We start from the raw sequence: 465 nt of genomic DNA on the forward strand, positions 1-465 counted from the left end.
TTCTTATCCTGTCCTCTATTCTATTCTATCCTATCCTATCCTATCCTATCCTATTCTCCTTCCTTCTTTCCTTATTCTATTCTATTCTATTCTATTCTTTCCATTGTTTAATAGCAAATGAAAAATACAGATTATTTTCAGACGAACGCATTTACCGATTAAAGATTTATCCTTTGGCTGGCTTGAGTTTCTCTCACAGGGTATGATATACTTTTATTCTGGAAGCAACACATTCCATTGTAATTTTTAAAAACAAGATACATCGATACATATAAACCCAAAACGCTGCCCAAAGAGGTGATTTTTATTTTATTTTATTTTTTTTTAAAAAATCCCACTTTCAACATTTTTATTAGATTGTAAAATAAAATACAAGGACGGGCTTATTATTAATCTAAACAATAATCCCCTCCTTTGTAAAAAAAACAAAACAAAACAAAAAAATCCCCCAGAAAACTGACGTTT

Source organism: Pituophis catenifer, unplaced genomic scaffold, assembly GCF_029215685.1.
Source record: "Pituophis catenifer annectens isolate HBS135680 unplaced genomic scaffold, rPitCat1.0.hap2 SCAF_10, whole genome shotgun sequence".
NCBI lineage: Eukaryota > Metazoa > Chordata > Lepidosauria > Squamata > Colubridae > Pituophis > Pituophis catenifer.